This window comes from Pristiophorus japonicus, chromosome 16 (genome assembly GCF_044704955.1).
Source record: "Pristiophorus japonicus isolate sPriJap1 chromosome 16, sPriJap1.hap1, whole genome shotgun sequence".
Taxonomy (NCBI): Eukaryota; Metazoa; Chordata; class Chondrichthyes; family Pristiophoridae; genus Pristiophorus; species Pristiophorus japonicus.
The window spans coordinates 20,370,303-20,397,391 of NC_091992.1; the positions used below are offsets into that span (position 1 = coordinate 20,370,303).

The following is a 27,089-nucleotide window of genomic DNA, read 5'->3' on the forward strand; positions in this document are numbered from 1 at the left end:
CCCCCCCCCCAAAATGGACAAAAAACCCTCCCTGCAGTAGGCAAGGACTAAAGTTGCACTCTATATATATATATATATATATATATACTCCAGCTGGGGGAGAAAGGAGGAAGACCCGCCCAATAAAAAAGCTCCCTGCAGTACACAAGGACTGAAGTTGCAGTGAAAGTTGCACTGTGTGCTCCAGCTGGGAGGAGGAGGGAGCGAGAGATCTCGCGATGGGAGCGAGCGGGGCGGGTGCACGGGATTTGCGGGGCTTCCCGTTGGGCTGCGGTTGGAGCGACACGGAGACGGGGAGAAGCCAAAAAAACACACACTAATCAAAAACCCCTCAAGAATCATTATTTTTTTTTTTTAAAAAGAAAAAGCACGACAGCGTTACCGAAACCACTTAATATATATATATATATATATATATAGATATCTATATATAAAAAAAATAGAAATCCCTGCCGAGCACGGACAGTGCCGAGCTGCCCCGAGTGTCTCCGGTGGCCGGTGGCCGGTGGAGGGAGGCAGAGGTGCGGGGTCGGGCCGGGCCAGGCCGGGCGGATGCTGGAAGCGGCCGGTGGCGGTCGGAGGGGGCCGAGTCTCTGAGGTAAATGTGTGCGCATAGCCCCGGTCCCTTCACTTCCGCCATCTTGAGCGTGTGTGTGTGTGGACTGGGGAGCGAGAGGAGGAAAAACAAAATTGGGAGGAGTTTTTGCTCCACTTCTGACATTAAATTTTTTTTTTCTCGAGCTGGGGATTTGGCGAAGGGCAGCCGCGTTACCCGAGTCGGTGAGTGTGGGAATTATTATATATGTATAATTTCACCCCCCCCCCCCACACCTTCCTTTTATAAATTCTCCTCCTTCACCAATTGTGTGTTTTGATCAGAAGACAGACAGAAAAAAATAATCAGGATTCCGCTGCCCCAAATTCCTTCTCTCTGCTCTGACTGCAATGCTGCTACGGGCTTGCGTACATCCGTCATGTCTGTTTGTCAGAGAGGGAAAAAAAAACATTAGAAGGATAAAGAAAGGCTTTATTGGAAGGGCATAATCTGTTGTTTTTAACCACACACCGAAAAAAAAACCTACCTACCATTCTCACTTGGGATCTGCGCTGTAAAATATTAAGTTTCGAGTGTTTACAAACCTGCAAAGAGTCGTGACAATATTTTCCAAGGTTGGTGTTTACGATCGTTTTGAGAAGGTTTTCTGGATCCCCTCCCTCTTTTTTTGGATCCATGTAAATGAGAGATTCGTCCTGTTTTTTTTTTGTGGGGGGGGGGGGACAGTTCTGTCCTGTCCTGTTATTTATAAGTGTCGATGAATACTGCGTTACATTGGTAACGATTTTAAAACCCCAGTAAACATGGGGGTAATCATGCTCTATGAAATGGGGTAGCCACACTTTCATATGATTTTGATGTCTGAATTTGGAGTGTAAAATTCTTTAATGTAATTTTAATGAACTGCAGCCATTGTTTTGAGTAGCATAAACAAAAGGGATGACTGTCATAAGCTGACTTTAACTTGTACATTGCTGATATTTTATAAAGAAAATGTATCCTAGGCCTGGATATTTGTAAATATATTAATTGTCAGACTATATAAACTGCAAATATTATAGGCAGAACAAAGTATTTGTGAAAATATTTATACTGGACTAATATAATATTAATGGTAAGCTAATATATTATTGGTTAGATGAAGGATAGTTTATTGTGGTCAAACTTGTAAGTTGACCTCGAGTAGTTAGTATTGTTTTAATGTCAAGTGTGTATTGTTTTAATGTCAAGTGTATGAAAAAGTGATTGACTATAAAAAGTTGGTCTATGTTTAAATTCTTATTGTTTAAGGAGATGGGGAGGGGATCTAACTTGGAGCAGAACAGTTAGGAAGGGCTATGCATTTTTATAAATATAAACTGGCATAAATTCTCTGTACATTTTTATTAACTTTAATCTATTTTGAGGAAAAACATTGACTATACTAAATAAAACAATAGGTAGTAATTGCATTCCAGGCTTTTTGACATACACAAGCATCTTTTTAATCAATATATATATGTACGAATTCTAAGATTTTGAGGAAGTAATACGATAGTGAATGTTTTGTTGGTACCAGCTGATTAGTATTGAGATGTTTTTCACCCTCTGAGCCTGTAAAGTGTTTGTGCAGGCTGTGATAAGTAGAATGACGATGACATTCTGGTGGGTTGATGAATTTAATCTTGCATGCAAGCTCCCAAAACCACAGTTATCCATGGTAGCAGGAAATGAGTGAAAACTAGCATGTGTATACAGTGAATAATAGATATCTGGGAGTGAAAAAAACAAAGTGTTCTGATGGAAGAGTTCAGATGCTAGTTATAAAATGCTTAAGCTTTGCTGTTATCTAAGCCTTTAAATTAGTTAACTGCCATGATATTTCTAAATATGGCTTTATTCAATGAGGTTGTCATTGGTCCAGTTTTTCCTTTTTTGTACGCATAGATCTTGACTGCAGGTGCAAGTTTGTATTGTGCAAAGTCAATCATTAAACTTACTGTGTAATTGATTACCTTTAAGCTCATGGAAAACATGCTGTGAATTACGGTATACAGGTTACACCATCATTGTTTTATAACCTGGAAATTGGAGCAAGGAAGAATTTCTATCACTTGTAAAAATTGTGGGTGTGACAGTTAAAGCAATGGAACCAGCATACAATATTTCATGGTATTTACAATTGAACAACACATGAATTTAGAATTTACGAGTGGGGTTTAATGAGTTAACTTGCAGCTTTTAAGCAATATTGTATCTTTATTAAAAAGGAAAATGTGTTGATAATTTAACATGGGTCAATTCTAAATTGAATCCATTGCAATACATTGAAGGAATGTTCTATAATCTGTAAATTAATGACATTTGTGAATTCAGATTCATGCTAACCTGTGTGTGGGTTAAATTCTACAATTCTAGATAGGATTTTTTTATGCATGTGCAAGCTATTCTGTTTTTCTTCCCTCATTTATTGTGAGGGGTATACAGGGTTATTTAATATTGTGAATCTTCCTTCCTAAAGTCATTGCTCAAATTCAAACCACTCCATTTGTCATAAGATACCAGTTTTGATGTAAATGCTAGCAAATGCTAAATCTCTTTAAAAATCTTCAAAAATATGTATATTCCAAAAGATAAACTATGTTTGGATAAAAAATACATTTACTCATTGAATAGAGGATGCTGCATAACAAGTTTTCCAAATAATTAATTTTGATAATGACCATTTTAGATCTTAAAAATTTCTGTCTCAAATGTCACAGCAGTTGCAAAGTTGTGGTTGCCTAGCAGATTAAAAAATATATATCCCTATGAATATGAAGTTCTCATCAAAGTCTTCTAATACTACAAAGTTTGCAATAGGGGGTGGGCTAGTTTTTTCAAAGTTCCATTATATCAAATCATTTCATAATTTCTGTTGATTATCATATATTCATGGGGAGAGAAGGAAGAAAGATTAACAAGCAAATAAGTTGATTGTGTCATATTACAAAATCCTATGATGTGCAGAGCTCAAAATGATCAGAGACCCACTAGACCAGGACCAGTATATTTAACAATGGATCAGTGGAAGTGCACCCTGGTTTGATAGAATAGCGAATGCAAATACTAATATGTTTTTACTGCATATGAGGTATGTACTATACCTCAGTTTTGAGAAGCTTATTTGCAATTTTTATTATGCAAATTGCCTGCAGTAAATAGCTACATTAAGGTGCAGTTTTTTTTAGTTTCTATTACTGAAGCCCAGTGAATTGCTGTCCAGTGATTCTGCAAGGCTTAATTTCAAGCCTTGGGTGTGTGATCTTTCAGAAATGTCAAATTCCCATCACTAATTGCAGTAGTATAGTTCGAATTGAAGCGTGTGCTGTTTAAAACAATTTCAGAAGAGAAAGCATATAATCTTAATATCAAAATAAACAATAACATTTGACCTTGACCAGAAAGTTTCTCATGTTTTATTTTTTTGAACATTCACTGCATTGTAGTTAATGAGGAATTGGTAAATATTCTATAAAATAAAAATGTATTTCAAGGGGAATAGGAAATTGTCTGCGCTGATTCCAAATTAACTGGACTAGATGGAAAACAGTTTTTCTTCCTCTTGTGGCTTTCCAGATTGCTGTCTTAAGTGTTTTGATTATTTTGTTTTTATTCTTTTAGATTTTTAACCTTTTACCCCTTCTTGTGTCAGTTGTGGCTCTATGGGTAGCATATTCGCCTCAGATCAGAAGGTTGTGGGTTCAAGTCCCACTCCAGGAACTTGAGCACATAAATCTAGGCTGACACTCCATTGCAGTGCTGAGGGAGTGCCACACTGTTGGAGGTGCCATCTTTCGAATGAGATGTTAAACCGAGGCCCCGTCTGCCCCCTTGGGTGGAAGTAAAAGATCCCATGGCACTATTTCAAAGAAGAGCATGGGAGTTATCCCCGGTGTCCTGACCAATATTTATCCCTCAATCAACACAACATAAAACAGATTATCTGGTCATTATTACGTTGCTGTTTGTGGGAGTTTGCTGTGCGCAAATTGACTACTGCGTTTCTCACATTACTACAGTGATTACAATCCAAAAGTTCTTCATTGGCTGTAAAACGCTTTTGAGACGTCCGGTAGTTATGAAAGGCGCTATATAAATGCAAGTCATTTTTCTTCTTTTAGTTTTCTTAATTCACCTTTGCTTCTCGGTTATATTTATTAGCCTAGAGGTTCTTTGATGGCTGGTTGATAAAGGCACTACCAATTGCAGCATTAAGCTATACATGCTTAAAGGTCAAAGGTTCAATTACTGGTCTGTGATGAGTTAGCTGATTTCAGCAGGGGTAATATTTGTTTCAGCACTCCCCGTTTAGGGAGGGGGAAAAATCAGCAAGGCTTTCCCCTAACTGCTATGCAGCAACTGTTGCTGGAAGATGTGCATATGTGGGTGTTGGATGAAGATATGAACAGGCTTGGTAATGATGCTCGTCACAGTTGACTAGCTTGCCGACATACTTATGCAAGAAGAATGACCACTTGTGCTGCCACTGCCTTGGAACTGTACACCAGCAAAATCCATATTTTCAGGAGAGAAAAGGACAAAAATAAACATTACTTTGGGGGGGGGGGGGATGTTTTGTTAACTTTAAAAAAAACTTGTCAATTGTGTGATAATTTTTACCAAGGTCAAAACTATTTGTGCATCCTTGGTTGAATGGATTCTCGTGGAATTCTTTTGCTTGTCAAAAGACTTAAAAGCAAGAGGTCATGAATTTTGAAGCATTTTTCATGTTGTGTTTGACTTCTGACATTTACAAACAATATTTGTGCATAAGATACATTTTTTTTCAAACCAAATTTGTATGCTTTGTTTCTGCTTCTTTGTAGCACGTGTTACAATTTGGGTGCTTATTTTGTGGATATGCTTGCACAAAATGTAGTCCGTGTTTGTATTGTGGAATTTGGGCCTTTGCCTTACAATAGGTGTGCACAGGGAATAGATTGCAATGTCTTCTTTAATGCTTGAGGCATATTCAGGTTAGAAGCTGCATTGTGACATAATGCACTTTAACATTAGGACGATGGTGGCATTGGACTCCATTTGGCTTAGTAGCAGGGTAAAACTTCAATGTGAAGCTGAGCAATACTTTTAAGAATGTGCAACTCGGTGAAAATTGGACCAGATTATGAATTATTGAGACTTCAAAGTTGCGTTTGAGATAATGCTCTCTGTGTTGACTTACAAAGTAGAAATGGGGAAAGTTAGTATTTGGTTGATACTATGAAATATAGAGTAAGCACACTGAAAAATTAAAATGACCACCAATATTAAGTTTTATCTTGTAAATCTACAGTTATTTATTTCTTGCATCTATCTGTACATTTGTAACTCTAAGGTTTAGCTTCCTGATTAATTCATTGTTTTTACTGTGAAAGTTTTCTGGGTTTTTTTATAATAGAAACATTGGATATATACTAGAAGAATTCTGCTTCCTTTCAGCCACAATGACCATTCCTACCAACTTAACCAAATTCAAGAGTGAACAGTAGTGCAGGGCTGAGACAGGATGCAGAGTGGGTGATTGTAGGAGATAATGCAGGGAGCTGTAAGGCTATGGAATGCACTACAGGAGTTAGCAATTGAAGCAGAGCATGTCAATTTTTAACAATAGGTTAGATAGGTGGTTGAAGGAAAGGGGGATAGAGATCTGGTAAGAGAGCACACGGGATTAGGGCTACTGCTCATGTGGGGGATGAACAAAGACAGATTGGATTGAATGGTCTGTTTCTGGCTCACCAAATCCTTCCCTTCCAGTCCTTCTGCCTTCCTGCCCAATCACCACCTCCCCAGGACTCCAGTAGCATCCTCAGGCTCTCCACTCTCTGGACCTTTGCACTTGCTTCCCACACTTCTGCTTGCTTTTGGTCTGGTACTACCACTTTCCATCTTGCCGTGACCCTATGGTCTGCTTGCTCTTGGGTATTGGCTTATTAGCCATGTTGCAGGATATGTACTACTGCTGAAACCATTTATTGGTGCTTTTGTGATCTCTCGACTCAACTGCTCCAAAGCTCTCGTTGCTGGCTTCCCACCCTCCACTCCATAAATTCTAACATGTCGAAAATTTGCCCAGCTTGTCTATCACTCCTGTCTTCACTGACCTACTTTTGCTACTTGTTTCTCAGAATCCTCATCCTTATCTTCAATTCGCTCCATGGCCTCTTCCCACTCTACCTCTGCAACATTCTCCAGTCTTTCACCCGCTTCGGCACTCTGATTTAGGTTTTTTGTGCACTTCTTCTTTACTTCATCCATTGGTGGCAGAGCCTTCAGCTGCTTCGACACTACTTTCTGGAACAATGTCTCTACTTCTCTCATTTCCCCTTAGCTCAATGGTAGCACTTTTGCCTGAGTCAGAAGGTTGTGGATTCAAGCCCCACTCCGGGACATGAGCACATAATTAATCTAGGCTAACGCTTAATTGCAAGACTGATGGAGTGCTGCATAGCTGGAAGCGTTGTCTTTCATTTGAGATGTTAAACCAAAGCTCCATTTGCCTTTTCAGGTGAACGTATCCCATGGCACCTTTTCAACTCCCTGAACTCACAAGACAATCTCTGCAAACTATCTGTAGAGTACAACTCTAGGGTGGAGCTTAAGGCTTCCATCTCCTCAGTCTAATGGACAAAAGGGCAGCACTTACAAACAGGAAACCGTGGCACACTCTGTTAATGGTCAGTCTTGCTGTCAATCACAAAACAAAGTTTGTTCTCTCGTCTGTTTTTCAGATGAGATGTTAAACCAAAGCTCTGTATATGCAAAAGATCCAGTGGCACTTTTTCCAAAGAGGAGCAGATAATTTGTCCACTTTTCTGGTCAACCCTTAAACACCACCAAAAACAGATGAATATGGTCATTCGTTTCAGTGCTGTTTGTGGGACTTGCAGTGCTGCACTTGCCTATGAAACAACTAACTTCACATCAAAAAAGTAATTAATTGGCTGTGCAGTACTTTTGGAATATTCCTTTGACATGAAGGGCACTAATAAATTCAAATTCTTTATTTTTTCTCATTTTAAAAACCGTCTTTAAACCTATCTTTTCAACCAAAGTTTTGGTCACCCCTAATAATTTCTCTTGGCCTAGGGTGTGTTCATGCACTCAATTTTTATTTTGTAAAGTGCTGTAGGCCTTTTTTTTTTACATTAAAGATACCAAATACCGAGGGGGATTGACAGGATCGATGCTGAGAGATTGTTTCCTCAGGCTGGAGAATCTAGAACTAGGGGTTATAGTCTCAGGATAAGGGGTCGGCCTTTTAAAACTCAGATGAGGAGGAATTCCTTCACTCAGAGGGTTGTGAATTTTTGGAATTCTCTGCCCCAAAGAGCTGTGGATGCTTAGTCGTTCAGTATTTCAAGGCCGAGATATATTTTTGGACTCCAAAGGAATCAGGGATATGGGGAGAGAGCAGGAAAGTGGAGTTGAGGTCGAAGATCAGCTATGATATTGAAAGGCGGAGCAGTATCGAGGAGCCGTATGACCTACTGTTGTTCCTAATTCTTATGTTCTTATAAATGTGAGAATGTAATGAATTTATATGTTTTTGTTTTATGATTGCAAACAGTGTATAGTATGTTCATAAGTTTTTATATTTAACAAGCTAATACAGTACTCCAATTTCTCAACTGCATTACAGTAACTTTTCTCACTTCTGGATCATGTCTGCTGCTTGAACTATCTTTATTGACTTCATGTGAAGTGGTGGACAATTATGTTATTGTGGTGGTGCATACAAAATATTGTGAAATTGTTCAAGTTAGCAAATCTTTTGAAGAAAACAAAATATAATTAAGTGAATTGAGCTGTGATGAATATAGAAGTGTATCTCATGGTGCACAACTGTAGTTTTAAAAAGGTGTATTACTTTATATTCTCTTTCCTCACCCACATGCTTCCTTTAGTTGAGAAAGCTGTTGAGCTAAATTATTTTTTCCCACAACTTTTCCAGCAGTGGAATAACACGACCTATGCTGTTGCCCAATTGTGCTTGATCTCATTTCCCATAGTGTCATTGCTCTTTGAGGTCTGTTGGAATTAATGCTCAAGTGTTGGGTAGTTTTGGGACTTCAACATGTGATCATTTCTTTTGAAGTAAGCCCAACAATTGGTTTACTGCAAGGCTGATTGAGTGATATCCTTATAATTATTTTTGAAGTTCATTATTTTAACGGTATTCCCTGGTCACAAGTGAAAATAACTTTCTTTTTAAAAAAAAGTTTAAAGAATCAGTTTATCCTTTTCCATAGTCTAGAGAATATTTCTAAATGGAAAACCCTGGATTTGCTTGTTGCCTGTGGACAATGAGTTCCGAGTTGATGCTTTTTATAAATATGGAACTGGCGATCAGCTTGTTGATGTTGCTTCTGTATAACACTGTTTTGTGTGTTGCCCATTTGGGGGTGGCCTATTCGGTGTGTTTGCAGACTATAGCTATTACAAGGAAGAATAAAGCTTACTAAATTGTCTTATGTGAATTATTTAATTAGAGTCAGACATGTTTTAATGTTTAAAATAAAATAGGTAGTTGTGTAATGTATTAACACACCTTTTTGTGGAAATATCAAGCTAGGCTGTGGTACCATTAGATTATGATGCAGTGGACTTTGTGTAACATGGGTAAAATAGTTAACAATTTACAAGTGTAGATTATCATTTTTATTTTTATTTCAAAATGTTTGTGTATCGTATTTGTTTCGGTGGATGCTGGATTATGCATCAAAAAAAGCTCAGAGTTTAGTCATCTTCAATTGAGAATACAGTACTCCCAATATTTGTAATTACCAACTGCATCATGTGCCAGACATGACTTTTCAAATCTCTCCCAGTTTTAAAAAAATCATTTAGGCTAGAAATTTTTTTTATTAATCATTTTGGTTAATATTCTAGAACTAGTATTGGTGCCCAGAAATATTAAATGCCAAGGTCACAAATGTAGCTTTTGACACTGACATTTTTGTGTAGTCACTCATAATAAAACCATTTAACTTTCTTTAAGTACAGTATTTGTGGCAACATCTCCATTGACATGGCCTTGGGATCAGTCCTTGTCCAAATGTCAGGTTAGAATGCAGTGTTTTTTTTTTCTTTTAGCAGTATTGTTTATACCAGGTCATATTTGTGCATGTCATTCATAAATCAGCTATGTTACTGGAATTGCTGCACTTTAACTCTTGAGTTTTATTGTTTTCTCTAATTCTGCCCTCTTGAGCATCCCTGATTATAATTGCTCCACCATTGGTGGCCGTGCCTTCTATTGCCTAGGCTCCAAGCTCTCGAGCGCCCTGCCTAAACCTCTCCACCTTTCTACCTTTCTTTCCTTCTTCAAGACGCTCCTTAACACATACCTCTTGGATCAAGCTTTTGGTCACCTGCGCTAATTTCTACTTATGTGGCTCGGTGTCAATTTTTTAATCTTATAATACTCCTGTGAAGCACCTTGGTACATTTCACTATGTTAAAGGTGCTATATAAATACAAGTAGTTCTCTGTGCTGAATTCTAGGTTGCTGTTAATTTGGCTGAAATGATTTATCATTAGTATGGAGAAAATGGAACTGTTTACAGATTATATTAAATTGTTCCAAAGTTTCAAAATTTCTAATATCACAGTCTGGTGTTTGCATTACTTTTTTGAGGAAAGGGAGGAGCAGAAGGAGGCTGATTAGGCTGCAAGGATTATGATGAGAGCCAGTAACAGCTGCAAAGCAGTACAAGCTACAGTTTACAAAATGTTTAAACTGTTACAATCCCGTTGGGAATATATATTTTTTGTACAGTTTGTTTTTAAAAGCTGTTGGTACTGCCTGTTAACATACTCATCTGCAGTAAAAGGCAGAATCTAGTGCAGAAGATAGTGGTCTAACTGCTCGAGAAAAACAAAATCAGCCCATTGTGTACAAATGGAAGGTTTGCAGTCTGGCAAATGCTCCATTTGTATTGAATGCTGCTACATGTTGACTGTGACTATAGCAGACAAGAACAGTTCAATATTTTTTTGCAGGAGAAAGCTTTCTACATAGCACAGATGTTTAATTCTTGTGAAACATGGTAAATGAAGAACTTTAACAAATTGCTTCATCGAGGGACGGGACAAACACAGTAAAAGTTTCACCGATCACTTTATAAACACTGAAAAATGTTTATAATTCAAATTATCTTCATGTCTGTTTCAATGGTCTACTGGTGTAATAAACAGGGAGGCCCCGACCTGCGTGAGAGCACCGGCGGCGGGTCGGGGCCATAGAAGGAGCAGAGGTAGGCGGCCCAGGAGCAGCTTAGCGGCACACCGCTCCGGGAAGCAGCGCAGGCTGGTGCGGGAGGGCGACGGCAGCGAGGAGTGACGTCATCAGGGTCCAGGTCGGTGATTGGAGCATGGGCAGACACAGCAGGAGCGGCGAGATCGGGGTGAAGGAGCAGCGAGAGACTGGAGGGATGTGATCGGGGCCTAGGGAAGACATGTGTTAGGGGCCCAGGGGCAGCACGGGCCAGTCCACACAGCGATATGTGTGCGCATTAGATCCATGCAGCAGAGTTGGTCTCCAGTCGTCTTGGGTAATCCTTGCCACTGGACCTAGCTCTGTCAAGCCTGTGTGGTGGCTGGTGTGCAATTAAAAAAAAATACACGCACAAGCATCTTCCACCCTTGAGGATGTAGTTCGGGTCCTTCATTCGGGGCACCTGTGAACTCGTCCTTTTTTGGTGTGGAAGTAAGTCATCCTCTTCGAGGGACCGCCTATGTTGATGACTAAAGTGTGTTCAAGCTTTGTTGGGTCATTGGGCTATCAATGCCTGAAGCAAGTCATATCCAGCCAGCCAAAGAAAGAGAGCCCAAAGGAAATATAACCCCCTTGGTCAATCTGATATTTGATGTCCCGTGTGTGGGAAAACATTCCTCGAAAAATTGGACTTTGCAGTCATATGAGAACCCACAATTTTTGTTAAATTGGAGATGAATCATAGGCTGTCATCATCGACATTGATGGACAAACTCATCACTAAACCATATATATAAATATATATCTATATACTATATATATATATATATTAGACCAGAAGCTCCCCAGTTTGATTCACTCCCTGGGTTGCTTTAGCTGGACTTTTTCAGGACACCATTTGAGGTAATATAATTTACCTCTCTTCCCTCGGGCTTTCAAGAGGAAAAATCATCCAGATTTTCTGCATTATTGCTCACCAGTGACCCCCCCCCCCTCCCCCTCCTGGAAAGTGTGCTTGCATGGTTCTTGGGTAAATTGGACTTTGATGCTCTCCACAGTCAGGTAGCCTTTTGATTCACACTTATTTAGGTTCACACACAAAGAATGCTCACTTGCATGAGGTAATGGAGGGCTGCATGCACTTGTGGAAATATATTCCAGCAAAAGTTAGGACCTTCAGGAGAGAAAGGAAGGGGAGAAATCTGGAGCGGGGGAAAGGAGTTGCATTCTCAATTGTCTTAAGGTATCAATGATTGCTGCAAAATAATAATAAGCTTATTTTTCCTTATCTTAACATTTTTTAAAAGTAGTTTGTTACAAAAAATTAGTGTCACATATCCTTCAGTCAGGAGGGAAGCACTATTTGACTGACATGACTATTGTCAGTGCAACATCATCAACATTATCAATTTTTCTTCCCACTAGTCTCTCAGAAAATACAGAGGACAAAGGGTTTCTTATGAACATCTCGATAGCATATGCCATTGTTGGTTAGTAAGGACTGAGGAGGTGTTTGATGTGTGATCAGCTAAGAGTCAGGGTTCTTTGCCAATGGGAGAGGAACAAATTTAAATGATAAAAATAATTGAACATCGCCTCTTCCTCTAATCCATTGTCAAAACGTCTCAGCTCGTTGCTGTATGATGGTGGCCCCTCGCTGTTTAGCTGCTACATGCTTCCAGGGTCATGGAATTTTAAGAAACAAAATCACTTTTGAGTGAACTTCTTTGTTTCCAACAATTTCACCTCTTCTTTTCCGGAGCTGCTGAATCTCACTGGGATATGGTTTTATGGGTGCTGTCAGCAGCTCTCCGTTATCTCTCCTTAGCATTCTTCATGTCTAAGCCCATGCCATGAGTGTTGGCAGCCGATTTGAGCACACGGCATCAGAATCAAGTCTTCATCTGTAGTCCATACATGTATATTGCAACTGGAAGATCAGATGTCAGGAACGTTAGTCAGAAGATCAAATCTATGCATTGCAATAGTCCTCCAGAGAAAAGCGTTTTGCATATCATGAGATGCACGATACAATGAATTGTCCATTATGTTGGATAAAGTATAACCTGCAAATTAACAGCTGAGGATCTAGAGTTAAAATGGGTTTATAAGAATGAGATATACCAGAGGACTGATACTTCGAAGGTTTTTTTAACTTTATTTATTTTGTAGACATAGAAAGGTGTCATGTGATCAAAATAATTGTTTTACTATTGCAGTCAGAGATCCAAAGGTTGATGCTCTTAACTCGATTACTGTCGTCTGGCAACAGTACCTTTTGGTGTAATGTAGCTGAGACTGGTACCTGGTAATGTGCACAGCATCTTATCCATTACAGGGTTGAAGATTTTTCTGCTAAGTCTTGGTCAATGAGTTGCAGACAAAAGAACCTCACTAACTCAGTTCTCATTTTATTTGATTTCTTAGTACAGTATATTGTTTGAATGCACAGTTCCCCAATGTTGCAGTCCTGCATAGTCAGTGCTTCATCGAGGCATAAATTTCACTTGTCTGAAGTTCTTCATATTCCTAATGTATTGTATTGCAGTTACTTTAAAACATGGCAGAGTGCCTTATTAGACAAGTGGCTTACTGACTGAACAGATGCAATGTTCTTAAACTAGCAGCATTAATTCGATTATAAACTGTACATGACCCGATGTGTATAGTGGGTAAATTAAGTAATTATGCAGATTTGTTTAACATTTATCGTAAAAAAAATTGAGGGGCTAATAATTTCCAAAGTGAAGATGGCTGAAGAAATAGGAAAGTAGGGAAGACAATGGAAATGAGTATAGAGATCGGGAAGTGCAAAATTACTGACATTTTAGAACTACTAAGAATTTGTTTTTTAATTAATTTCTGATTTTGAATATTATAATAAATTACTAATCAGTTTGCTAATCAGTTATTCCTATCATTGAAGGTGAAATAAGACCGAGAAGCAACAACAGCATTAAACTATAGAAATTTAGAAATATAGATAAACTTGCATGCACAAATCTAATGGGTGTTTAATACATTAGTCTGTTTTGTACTATTCAAATGAAATTGCCAAAACAAGTGTAATGAAGTTTCAGTAAGTGGAATGATCTAAATGATTTTTAATTGCTCGATGGGTGAAAAAAAACTTTCATGAAGACCTTGGAGGGCTTGTCACTATTTCCTGTAAAGCTTTTCCTTGTATCCTTCAGGGATCAGCATGAACTAGAAACTTAGAGCTGGCTAGGGTGTGGATGCACAGCTGTACTTCATTTGTATCTGCTGTCTTACTATGGAGCCATATTTCTGGTGGCTATCTCTTTCCCTTGGGTGGAGAATGGAGGGCTGAACAAGCAATATCCTTTTGGCTTGTGAAACAAAATGGAAAGGACCAATTTCACAAGTGCAAAGTTTTGCATCTGGATTTTAGAGGACATATTCTAAATTATCCTTTGCCATCATCAGAGATTGTTCTTTGTTTTCATAGAAATTGCAGAGATAATTCAGTAGAGAATTAACACCAATAAAGAAATTGCAAGTATTAAATCAAAAACTGACAACTTACAGTCCTGTTGATATAGCTGCCGGATGAAGTCTTCACAACAGGATCCACAGAAGATGCTGAACTAAAAATACAATAAGATAAACTAGAAGACTTTTTTTCATCAGTGAGGAACTTTCAGTATTTTCCCATGGAATTTGCCATTTCTTCTATTGCTGACATATTATACTCATTGGGCCCAAGTTTCCACATGCGCCTAGAACGGCGCAGTCCCGACCTGGACGCCGTTTTTCGCGCCACAAAGTGCGCCTAAAAAAATCCTCGGTATTCTCCACCTACCTACAGGTCCTCTGGCCCTCGGTGCAGCCAGCAAGAGCTGTGGGGGGGCGTAGCCAGGTCCCTGCGCTGAAAACAGTGCCGGGACCTCTGCACATGCGCGCTACAGTGGGCACGCAAGTGCAGTAGCTCCAGGCGCCGAACTGTGTGGGAGGGGCCCGAAGCACGCAGCCCCGAGCCCTGGCTGAATGGCCTCACTGGGGCTGCGTGAATAAGGCTCATCCCACGGCCAGCTCCTGCTCCCCCCCCCCCCCCGACCAGATCCGACACCCGCTCCCCCTCCTGCCTCCGGACCAGACCCGACACCCGCTCCCCCCCCCCCCCCGACTGACCCGACCCACGCTCCTGTTCCCGCCACCCCGACTGGACCCGACCCGACCCGACCCGCGCTCCTGTTCCCGCTCCCCGCGCCCCCCGACTGGACCCGACCCGACCCGCGCTCCTGTTCCCGCTCCCCGACTGGACCTGACCCGACCCCCGCTCCTGTTCCCGCTCCCCGCCCCCCCCCCCCCCCCGACTGGACCCAACCCGACCCGCGCCCCCCCCCCCCCCACAGTGGACCGACCCGACCCCCGACCCCCCCCCCCCCCCCCCCCCACTGGACCCAACTCCCGCTCCCGGACTGGATATGACCTGACCTCCCTCTCCCCGTCCCTCTCCCTCCCCCCCTCCCTCTCCCTCCCCCTCTCTCTCCCTCCCCCCTCTCTCTCTCCCTCCCCCCCTCCCTCTCTCTCTCTCTCTCTCTTCCCCCCCCCCTCCGCGACCCAACCCAACGCCATCTACCTGTAAATCTGGTGCTGGGGACGGGCCCTGCCCGAAGTCTCGAGCCGGCCCGTTCAGCCTTCGGTCCCGAAAAGCCTGCCTGAAGCACTTTCACACAGGTAGGAAGATGGTTTATTTAATCTTTTCTTTGCTTATAAATATTTATTCAGGTTGGATTTATTTGTATAATATTTGTATAAGTATAAATAAGGATTTATTATAGAATTTAATGACTTCCCTCCCCCCGCCCCCCCCACCTTGTTCTGGACGCCTAATTTGTAACCTGCGCCTGATTTTTTAATGTGTAGAACAGGTTTTTTCAGTTCTACAAAAATCTTCACTTGCTCCATTCTACTTTAGTTTGGAGTACGTTTTCACTGTGGAAACTTTCAAATCAGGCGTCAGTGGCCGGACACGCCCCCTTTTGAAGAATAAATTCTGTTCCAAAGTGGAACTGTTTCTACCTGACGAGAACTGCAGAAAAAAAAATGTGGAGAATTGCGATTTCTAAGATAGTCCGTTCTCCACCAGTTGCTCCTAAAAATCAGGCGCAAATCATGTGGAAACTTGGGCCCATTGTAACTAAAAGCTGGTTACCCTTTATTAAATTTATAAGTAAAGTTGTGTGGTGCAATGGCTAGCAAAAGGCGTTTTCCCTTGGGGCTTGAATACAGCTCGGCTCCAATTGGAAAAACATCTGTTGGCTGTGGGAGTCCTAAGCGAAATTGAGCTGTCACAACCCAGATCGAAGTTGAAGTGGGCCCATAAAATTGGCGCTGTGTAACCACAGCCATGGCTGGTGTAGGAACAGGGAATTGTAAAATGGTGGTGCAGCATCTGAGAATGTTAGCATAGGGAAGCTTTATTTTCATCTAGCTGTGCTGTTGCCTGATGAGGGTATACTTGATGCTGACACGGGGTGCTTCAAATGAGAGAATATTCTTTTCTCCAGTGCTAACTTCCTTTGCTTTGATGAGCACAAAAAATTACCATTTTCTTCCTTCCTCCTTTTCTGAAAGTGCTTTGTCCTTGCTAGGATATGGCTCCAGTTGCACTGGTGGTTTGCTGTGCTTTATCTCGCAAAGGCCATTATTCATAAGAGAGCCTTAATGGTGAGGGGCGGCACTTTATTCAACTTTGGGGGAAGGGAACAGCGCAGCAGCGCATAATGTCCGCATGCGCACTTGGCAGAGGTCGCTGGGTAGGGATCTGTAAAATATTTTCCCATGTCGAAAGTAGATATGTGAACCTTGCCAAAACCACAAATGTAATTCATTGCTTATGACTGCTCTGTAATAAGAGAAACCATAAATAAACATTCTCATTATAGCACACACCTCATTATAACATATGGTAGTTTTATGAAGTAACTCCGGGTTATAGTCACTCACTGAGCTTCTGTGATGTTGAAGATTGAAATTCTGTGGGATTCCAAATTAATTGAAATTGTGGTCAAATTATTGAATAAGGAATATAGGAATGAGCTACATGAAAAGGCACTTCATTTTTAGTTTACAACATTACTTCCATACATCTCTCCAGCTGCTTCACTAAATACAGTTTAAGCTTTCAAATTATAAGATATTCTTAAAGTATAATCATATTTCTTCAACTGGGAGAGGGAACACTCCATAATGGAAATTAGGGTGGGTGAGATACAAATGCACGTGACACACATGCTCAAGCTTGATATAAAAGTTTTCATTTTCCTTACAGACACAAATTGTATATATTTTTCTAATTTAACTTAATGCAGTGTGTGCGTGCGTTTTATTAAAAGTTGGGAAATGCTGATTCATCTGGGTTATGTTAAAATGGCAGGTAACGTAGATCCATATGGTGTAGTTCTGGAGGGAAGGGGGCGAGAGAAGTGATATTCAGCCAAGACATCAATTTTTTGGGGTGTATAATTACAAAGAATAGTAATCTTAATTTATTTTTTAGTTGTGCTGGAGAATGTTGCATTTGATCGATATTTGTGAACTCCCGTTGCTCAAATAATTTGATCCCATTTCTCCATCAAAGCTAGGTGCCACAATTGTCTGCACCTACTCCAAATGATGGTCCTTGTCATATTTTAACAATGCATTGTGTACATGCATATCCTTCACTGAATAGATATTGATGCATATGCAAAACTATCAGAATTGTTTTGACTGTGTAACAATGAGAATTGTATTTATCTTGAAACTATGCAGACCAATTTTTTCAGTGGCAATATTTTCTCTAATGTTCTTCTCAGTACTTAACCTAAAGACAATGACTCCTTGCTGGGATGTAGTTCCATGGGCTCCAGACATCCTCCAGTACCTGGACCAAGTGGTGAATCATTTTAGTAAATATTTTAGTAAATGTTGGCTTTGAATTATAAAAGATGTATATGTACAGTATATTTATAAACAAACATTTGTTAGGATTATAGTCATGAAATTACACTAACATTAAAACATTCAAGGAATAAAAGAAAATCCTTGTAGTTAAGTGATGTGGGAATTTAGGAATACAGTTGGTCTGCGGAAATGCCGTTTTTGGGTTTAATTCTGTCTTGTGATTTAGAAACTTTTCTGGACATAATCATGTTTTATGGTATATTTCTCATCTGTCAGAGATGGATGCTCGGTAATGCTGAAAATTAATTATGATTCTTATTTTGAAACCGCTGTAAAATCTGTTACATAAGTTATACCTGCATTTTATTTGTCCAACAATCACCGCTTTGATTAAACATCCATGTGTACATATTTTTTTATCACTAATTTTCTCACCTCACTTCCTGAAAGAGGTCACTTGTCCCATTGAGTTGGTGCTATCTGCTCTAGTTGTCTACCGTGAGATGTAAGCTGTAAGCTTGGCAGTGCCTTCAGGAGAGGTGGTGAGGGACCCGAGGTGTGGAGGGTGAGGGTGGGAGCCACTGGGGCCCTGTTCGCTTTTGTTGGCTGCACCCCGCTCCATCTTGCTTCTTGGTGAGCCGCTGGAGAGGACAGGAAGGCCGCCACCATTATCCGCACCACGTGTCACGAATTCTAAACAGGCCGAAAGGGATGCCAAGTCGCCGGTTCCAGGTGGGCTGAAGGGACGCCAAGTCGCCGGTTCCAGGTGGACCGAAGAGACGCCGGGTCGACCAAAGGGGACCAGGACCTCAAATCTGGCACTAAGCTTATGGTCTACAGGGCAGCAGTGATACCCGCCCTCCTATATGACTCAGACACGTGGACTATATACAGCAGAGACCTCAAAGCGCTGGAGAAGTACCACCAGCACTGCCTCCGCAAGACCCTGCAAATCCACTGGGAAGATAGATGCACCAACATCCGTGTTCTCACTCAGGCCAACATCCCCAGCATCGAAGCACTGACCACACTCGACCAGCTCCGTTGGGCGGGGACACATCGTCCGCATGCCTGACACGAGACTCCCGAAGCAAGTGCTCTACTCAGAACTCCTACACGGCAAATGAGCCCCAGGTGAGCAGAGGAAACGCTCCAAGGACACCCTCAAAGCTTCCCTGATTAAGTGTCTCATCCCCACCAGCACCTGGGAATCCCTGGCCCAAGACCGCCCAAAGTGGAGGAAGAGCATCAGGTGGGTGCTGAGCACCTCGAGTCTCGTCGCTAAGAGCGCACAGCAACCAAGCGCAGTCAGTGGAAGGCGCGTGTGGCAAACCAGGCTCCCCACCCACCCTATCCTTTAACCTATGTCTGCCCCACCTGTTGGAGACTGTAATTCCCGCATTGGATTGTACAGCCACCTGAGAACTCACTTTTAGAGTGGAAGTCTTCCTCGATTTCGAGGGGCTGTCTATGATGATCTGCTCCTAAGCCTATTCATTTTGCCATTGTAACAACAACGTGTGCCTATGGTGTAGAAAATGCCAAACTGATTTATGGGTGGGGGGGGGGGCGCGGAGATAGAAAAATATATAGATATAAGGAAGACAGGAGCGAACAGCAAGCTTAATGCGAGAGAATGTGGAGAGGTGACTGAAAGCTTAGCTGAAAAGGGTTTAAAGATGTAGACAAAAGTGGAAGGGGTTTAGGGAGAGAGTTCTGGGGAGTGAAACTAGTAGCTGTATGCTCTGCCATCAGTGGTTGTGCGAAGGGAGGGAGTTGGAGCACTGCAACGTATGGTAGAGGAGATAATATTTCAGGAGGTTTCAGTGGTAGCTAGTGCAAGGCCATGGAGGGATTTGAAGACTAGAATTTTAAATTCAATGCATTGGGGGACAGGAAACCATTGTATATTGGTGAGAATGTTGGATGTGATGGGCACGCAGGACTTGCTGTGAGAGTACATGGGCAGCAGAGGATTGGAAGCAGGAGAAATCGAGTCTTGAGATGAGAGCCACAACCGTTTATATATTCTTCCTTTTTCCTCCCACTCACGCATACACAATATATCTTTCATAATTTATACTGTCTCTCAAACCTCTGAGATCATCTTATAATGTTCTCCAGTGAAGAAAGGTGCATTTTTCGAGCCATTTTCATTACTGTGACTTCTAATTCCTGGTATAATTTTACTGATTTTTTTTTTTCCTTCTCATTTCCATGCCTGAAAGATCCTTATAATGGGTGCCCAGAAATGCATGCGATACACCAACTGTGGCCCAACCCATGTCTTGTACAAAGTAAACCATTTCCTTGCTTTCATGTTCAGTGCTCCTGTATATGAATCCATCTGCTTTTTAAATATCTTTTCTATCTGCACTCTGACTTTCAAAGATCTATTTATCTGTAACTCGATGTCCCTCAGTTCCACCATCCTGTTTAGAATATTGCCGTCTACTTCCAATTCGAAGTCAATTTTTTCAGTAAAAAAACAAATGATCCATTAACTTAAATTAACAGACTTTGAAATTTCCTTTTACTATGTTTATTCACAAAATATACTTTTTCACATTTCTCTGCACCTGCTGACTCTACTAAATTATCTATGTCCTCCTGCACTCTTCCTTGCAGTTTGCCTGTCCTAATTTGGTATAATCAACAAACTTTGATTATCATTCCTGCTGTGCCTATGACCAAATCATTTACAGATAAATGGAAAACAAAGAGGCACAGATCCCTGGGTGTTTGATATTGACTTGGTAGAACCATTTCCCATTATTGACATTCCTCACATTGTTTGCAATTATAAAAAAAATGCTTCATGCATGAAAGTGGGTTTCTTTATTAAAAGAAGCAACTGTGTACCTGAGAACATGCAGGACACAACTGTGGTATGTGTGCTTTTCAGAAGATCCTAAAATAATTTTGATGAGGAAGGCCATCTAATTTCCTTCATTCAGCAAGAACCTAATACTGCCCTGTCCCATTGTAGCATCCACTTGTTCCTTAAATGTTTCCAGAATTCATGTCTCCACCAGTATTATCTGGAAGGTTATTCCACACGATCACATTTTGAGTGAAGAAGAATTTCCTTCTATTAATCTTAAAATTACCTTTCATTAGCTTAAACCCATGTCCCATAATTTTACTTGTGCAGTTTAATTTGAAGTAATATTTCAGGTTAACTTTCTATCCCTTTAATAATTTTGTATACCTCTAAGATCACTTCTGCCATCTTCTTTCTAGGCTAGAAAGCCCAAATTTCTCTGGTTTTTCCTAGTAACTCAGACTCCTGATGCTGGCGATGAGCCTTGTAACTCTTCTCTGCACTACCTGCAGCTTTGGAATGTCTCATTTTATGACTGGCAGAATTGGATGCAGTATTCAAGATGTGGTCTAATCAGAGTTGTATAAAGTTTGATAGTTATCTATTTGAGCTTGTAGTCTATTGTTTTGGCTATCTAACTCAACTTCCTAGTGCCTTTGTTGGTTGCTGACCTGCATTAGTTGGACATGTACAGCATTGAATTTAAGACTCCTAGATCTCGATCAGTTTAATTCTTCGTTACTTAATCACCATTCATGAAGTACGTGTTTTGCCTATTTTTACATCTTATGTATAGCACTTTACATTTGTCTGCAGTACATTTCATCTGCCTTTGTTCTACCCACTTAGATATTTTGTCTAATTCATTCTGTAATTTTTGAGATGCTTCCTCTTTTTCCACTGGCCCTCAGGGTTTGGTATCATCTGCAAATATGACCACTTTGTATTAAGTTTCTGAATCCAGGTCATTTATGTAAATTAGGAACAATAGTGATCCCGGCACTCAACTCTGTACTCTTTTATTTCTCCCCCTCCCCCGCTACTCCAACATATTCCTTTTGTTTCCTACCATTCAGCTAGTTTCTTATGCATTCCTGGAGTTTACTCTGAGTTCCACAGTTTTGAGTATAATTTATAGTCTTCTGCGTGGGACCTTATCAAAGGCCTTTTGGACGTCGAGGTGCACAATACCCCAGGGCTTACCACAATCCGCTTGGGTTGTCAGTTCCTCAACGAAGTCATAAAAGTTGGTCAGGCAGGTTCTCCTTCTGAATTCATGAAGACTGCTGTTAACTAGCTTATTGTTGTACAGATGATCCCCGTTTAATCCTGATAATTCATTCCATTATTTTACATCGAATGGAATAAGGCTAATAAGAACATAAGAAATAGGAACAGAAGGAGGCCATACGGCCCCTCGAGCCTGCTCCGCCATTCAATAAGATCATGGCTGATCTGATCATGGACTCAGCTCCACTTCCCCGCCCGCTCCCTATAACCCCTTATCCCCTTATCGTTTAAGAAACTCTCTATTTCTGTCTTAAATTTATTCAATGTCCCAGCTTCCACAGCTCTCTGAGGCAGCGAATTCCACAGATTTACAACCCTCTGAGAGAAGAAATTTCTCTTCATCTCGGTTATTCTAAGATTATTTCCCCGATCAGTGGAAACATCCTCTCTGCATCCACCTTGTCAAGCCCCCTCGATCTTATACGTTTCGATAAGATCACCTCTCATTCTTCTGAATTCCAATGAGTAGAGGCCCAACCTACTCAACCTTTCCTCATAAGTCAACCCCCTCACCCCCAAAATCAACTTGGTGAACCTTCTCTGAACTGCCTCCAAAGCAAGTATATTCTTTCATAAATATGGAAACCAAAACTGCATGCAGTATTCCAGGTGTGGCTTCACCAATACCTTATATAGCTGAACCAAGACTTCATTCCTTTTATAGCTCACCTCTTGACTCCCCAAAGCCTCACCACCACCTACAAGGCATAAGTCAGGAGTGTGATGGAATACTCTCCACTTGCCTGGTTGGGTGCAGCTGCAACAACACTCAAGAAGGTCGATGCCATCCAGGACAAAGCAGTCCGCTTGATCAGAGCCTCATCCACTAGCCTTAACATCCACTCGCTGCACCACTAGCATACCGTGGCTGCAGTGTGTACTATCCACAGGATGCACTGCAGAATGACAGGCAGTGACTCGTGGGGTACCGCAAGGTTCTGTGCTGGGGCTCCAGCTGTTTACATTGTACATTAATGATTTAGACAAGGGGATTAAATGTAGTATCTCCAAATTTGCGGATGACACTAAGTTGGGTGGCAGTGTGAGCTGCGAGGAGGATGCAATGAGGCTGCAGAGTGACTTGGATAGGTTAGGTGAGTGGGCAAATGCATGGCAGATGAAGTATAATGTGGATAAATGTGAGATTATCCACTTTGGTGGTAAAAACAGAGAGACAGACTATTATCAGATTAGGAAAAGGGGAGGTGCAACGAGACCTGGGTGTCATGGTACATCAGTCATTGAAGGTTGGCATGCAGGTACAGCAGACAGTTAAGAAAGCAAATGGCATATTGGCCTTCATAGCGAGGGGATTTGAGTACAGGGGCAGGGAGGTGTTACTACAGTTGTACAGGGCCTTGGTGAGGCCACACCTGGAGTATTGCGTACAGTTTTGGTCTCCTAACTTGAGGAAGAACATTCTTGCTATTGAGGGAGTGCAGCGAAGGTTCACCAGACTGATTCCCGGGATGGCGGGACTGACATATCAAGAAAGACTGGATCAACTGGGATTGTATTCACTGGAGTTCAGAAGAATGAGAGGGGATCTCATAGAAACGTTTAAAATTCTGACGGGTTTAGACAGGTTAGAATCAGGAAGAATGTTCCCAATGTTGGGGAAGTCCAGAACCAGGGATCACAGTCTAAGGATAAGGGTTAAGCCATTTAGGACCGAGATGAGGAGAAACTTCTTCATCCAGAGAGTGGTGAACCTGTGGAATTCTCTACCACAGAAAGTTGTTGAGGCCAATTCACTAAATATATTCAAAAAGGAGTTAGATGAAGTCCTTACTACTAGGGGGATCAAGGGGTATGGCGAGAAAGCAGGAATGGGGTACTGAAGTTGCATGTTCAGCCATGAACTCATTGAATGGCGGTGCAGGCTCGAAGGGCCGAATGGCCTACTCCTACACCTATTTTCTATGTTTCTATACTCCATCCCCTTTACAATAAAGGCCAAGATGCCATTGGCCTTCCTGATCCTGTACCTGCATACTATCCTTTTGTGTTTCATGCACAAGTACCCCCAGATCCTGCTGTACTATGGCACTTTGCAATCTTTCTCCATTTAAATAATAACTTGCTCTTTGATTTTTTTCTGTCAAAGTGCATCATGACCTCACACTTTCCAACATTATACTCCATCTGCCAAATGTGTTACCTGTGTCTGTTTTGTTCTTTTTGAATTTGGGTACCAATGGTACCTCCCCCCCAGTGAGTATTGACTCCCTTATAATGATTATCAGTAGCTCACAGATCATATCCCTAGTCTTTCTTGGCACTCTGGGATAAATATCATCTATCTCTAGGGATTTATTTGTTTTGAGCCTACTTAGTCTATCTAGGACTTCCATTTTATTTATAACGAAGTTATTGATTTTACTTGGGTAATTTTGTTTGGCGAGGATATGTTGCTCATGTGTTCTCTTGTGAATATTTGGAGAAAGTATTTATTCAGAATATTTACTATTTTATGCTCATCCTTAGTTTCATGCCCATTTGTGTCTTTTATGGTTTTCACCTCTTCTGTGGCTGCTCGTATTGTGGTACTGACAATTTTTACTATTTACCATTAGCTCCAGCTGCTATGCCTCCTTCCTGGTCTCTCTACCTCTGATCTCCATTTAAATGCATTTTCTTGTATTCATTCCAATGAGCCCCTTTATCTCCCTGCAGGATTGGTACAAGCAATTTTTCCACTTTATCTCACTTTTTTAATATTAATTTGTTTCTGGTCATGCTTGCTTAGTCTAGGCTAGTTGGTTTGACAATGTATTTATCTTGCATGCTCAACATACATGAGGGTGAATTGCCACAGAGGTTTTCCTGCTTGTTTACTGTTTATGCCAATGTTCCAAGTTTTCTGGGTCTCTTAGGACTAAATTATGGCAGATAAGCCAGAGAACCCCTACAGAAAAGTATACCCGAGGGGGCTTGAAATTTGGGTGCATTTTAGGAAGCGTGGGTTGCAGGGATCGGTCCCTGTGCCTGAATGTTGAGGCCTGAGGCCTCCCCAATATTGGGCCTCGGCCCTCATTTGCATAGAGTCTGCGAGCTTCCAAGAACCAATCAGCAGCTAACAAGCGAGGCATAATTGAAAATCGGCGTTCAAGTAGGTGAGAAATGGGAGGCTACCAGAAAGGATCAGGAGGTATCGGTAGACTATGATGGCGATCGGTGGGATGGGGTAGCAGTGGCCGGCAGTGGAGTGGCCCTTCTTTGGAGCCGGGGTGGGTGTGGAGAGTATATTTTAGGATGTTACCTTATTGGTTGAGGACTGCAATGGTCCCTTAAAGGACCACCTGTTAAGCCACATATAGCTCTGGTTTCACCGAAGGTATTGGTGGGAGTCTCAAACAGGTGTTAGATCCCTTATTTGCATATATACCTTATTTTGTACCTGGTTTCAGGTATTTCTGACTCATTTTCACTCTGTAGTTACTGTCCTCCAGGGGTGCTATGACTTCCATATCTTGTACATTTTCTGGGTCATTAGCAAATACCAGGTCAAGATGAGCATTTCCTCTTGTGGCTTCCTTGATGAACTGGGTCAAGAACCTTACTGCACCATATCTACCAATGTTTGACTCTAAACCACTTGGGTTTTCTCAGTTTATATTCAGTTTGCTTGAAGTCTTAATAAAATAACTTCCCTGTTTTCACATACCCTTCTTATCCCTTCATAGAGCAAACTATTTTCCTCCTTTATATTTACCAGGTGCTGTATAGCGTACCCCCAGTATATCTTCATTTTTTTTTAGCATTGAAGATGTCTTCCGCAGGATTCGCTTTTTTTTTACCTCCCAGGTGTCTCTGACATAGCATTACACCATCTCCTTTTTTGTCTACTCTTCCCTTTCTAAACACTCTCTATACCTCTGAAATGTTGTTTTCATTTCTATCCTCTGGATTTAGCCATATTTCTGCTATTCCCTTTACAGCATAGTTTCCTACTGCCACAGCAGCCTCAAGTTCCAGAGATGCTGCATACAACATAGCAGTGAAGAAATTATATACAGTGGCATTATTACAGTTGATTTGTAGCTATGATTTTTTTTTATATGTATTTGACTTTCAGACGGTGCTAAAAAAGCTAGAAAGAAATGGGTAAATTAGATGAAGAAATTGACCCAGCAATTCATTGTAATCAGCAATCACCATTGGCCAGAAGTTCTTAAACATTTTTTTATCACTGCACTAGTTTTGTTTTCTGTCTAAAAAATCAGCATGCTGCATTCTCAAAAACTGGTTTATAGATATGTAACACTGAGCCCTAAATATGATGTCACAAGAGATATTGCTTGCCTCTGTACTTGCTGAAAACCTGTTACATCTGTAACATTTTCCAGTTCTGACGAAAGGTCATCGACCCGAAACTCTAACTCTGTTTCTCTCTCCACAGATGCTGCCTAACCTTGCTGAGTATTTCCAGCATTTTCTGTTTATATTTCAGAATTCCAGCATCCACAGTATTTTGCCTTTGTATTGCACTGATTTTGTTTGTTTTCCAGCTTGAGATGTGAATGTTTGTTAGCTATTGCATAGGAAATACAGAAGGCCCAAAGCTATTGTAGGAGGATTCATCTGTAGTTGTGTAACATAATTGCTGCAGTTCTTAAAAAAAAAAAGTAGTCTTGTTTCACTGCAGACAGCTGTCCATTTAAATAATACAGTGAAAGAGAAATTGATTGTATATCAATTGAACAGATTGCTGTAATTTAAAATGTATACTGGTTACAACTGTACCATTCTCGGGTGAGTTCTGGCAGAGTAAATTTTGAGCTATTTGTAGCACCAAAATTAGTTTGTCATTTTAGAGTAAATCATGATGCAATAATATTCTTGAGTCTCAATTGGATATGTGACATGCCTGAGTAACAATGATTTTTTTAAAAAAACAGTTGTTAACTGAAAAACTGAATGAAGTGGTGAGTTCTGTTGTTTCTGGGTTGCAACCAGCAAAAACATGTAGAACGTGATTTTAAACTGATTTTACTGCGGTTAGATATCCATCAGCCAATGATATAATGTCATTGGGGAATTAAGAGTTCTGAGAGATTGGGTATTTAATCTGCCATTTTAGCTGTCAAGCTTTAGTTAGGTTTCTCCATTCTTCTTGATTTGGTTTACAGTAATGTTTTTAAAATTCAAACCATTGCTAATTAACTTGACTTTTCTTCCTTTACCCCGCCTTCTGAAGATGGCAACCAATGCTGTGATTATGATAGGGTTGCAGTCACCTTCTGGTACACTACCCAACTGCTCATAGT

The 27,089-nt window shown here is 40.9% G+C and overlaps 1 protein-coding gene across 4 annotated transcripts in view; it reads left to right on the forward strand.

The window, feature by feature from the left end:
- The first annotated feature begins 258 nt into the window (after positions 1-258).
- Positions 259-27,089, forward strand: part of taok1a (TAO kinase 1a) — a 179,049-nt gene continuing 152,218 nt past the window's right edge. For 2 of the 4 annotated variants that reach the window (XM_070857086.1, XM_070857085.1), the window contains exon 1: positions 632-780. The gene's annotated coding sequence lies outside the window, so the exon portion shown is untranslated. Of the gene's footprint in view, positions 599-631; positions 781-1,103; positions 1,171-27,089 lie in introns of those variants that run through there. The other 2 variants (XM_070857084.1, XM_070857089.1) reach the window with 2 other exon arrangements.